This window comes from Acyrthosiphon pisum, chromosome X (assembly GCF_005508785.2).
Source record: "Acyrthosiphon pisum isolate AL4f chromosome X, pea_aphid_22Mar2018_4r6ur, whole genome shotgun sequence".
NCBI classification, from domain to species: domain Eukaryota; kingdom Metazoa; phylum Arthropoda; class Insecta; order Hemiptera; family Aphididae; genus Acyrthosiphon; species Acyrthosiphon pisum.
In genome coordinates, this window is record NC_042493.1 from 121,394,142 (window position 1) to 121,394,479 (window position 338).

Sequence of the window (338 nt, forward strand, 5' to 3'; positions counted from 1 at the left end):
AATGCCCGTAAAGAGCTCAAAATAAATCAAAATATTTTGAAAATGTTATGGTGTATAGAAAATGCTAAGATAAACATTCAGTCAAAATTTCATGTATCTACGGTCATTTTTTTTAAAGTTACACCAAAAACCAAATTCAATTTTGTGAAAAATCGATTTTGCGTAAAAATTTCCGTTTTTCCTTAATTTTTCTTTTGTTTTTCCCGGCGCTTTTGAAAACCACAAGGAAATTTAAATTTTGACCTCCCCAATGCACCAACGATATTCACTTTCTGATCGAAAAATATACTGAAATTGAAAATCTTAGCATTATTTCTACAACTTATCGTGTACACAAA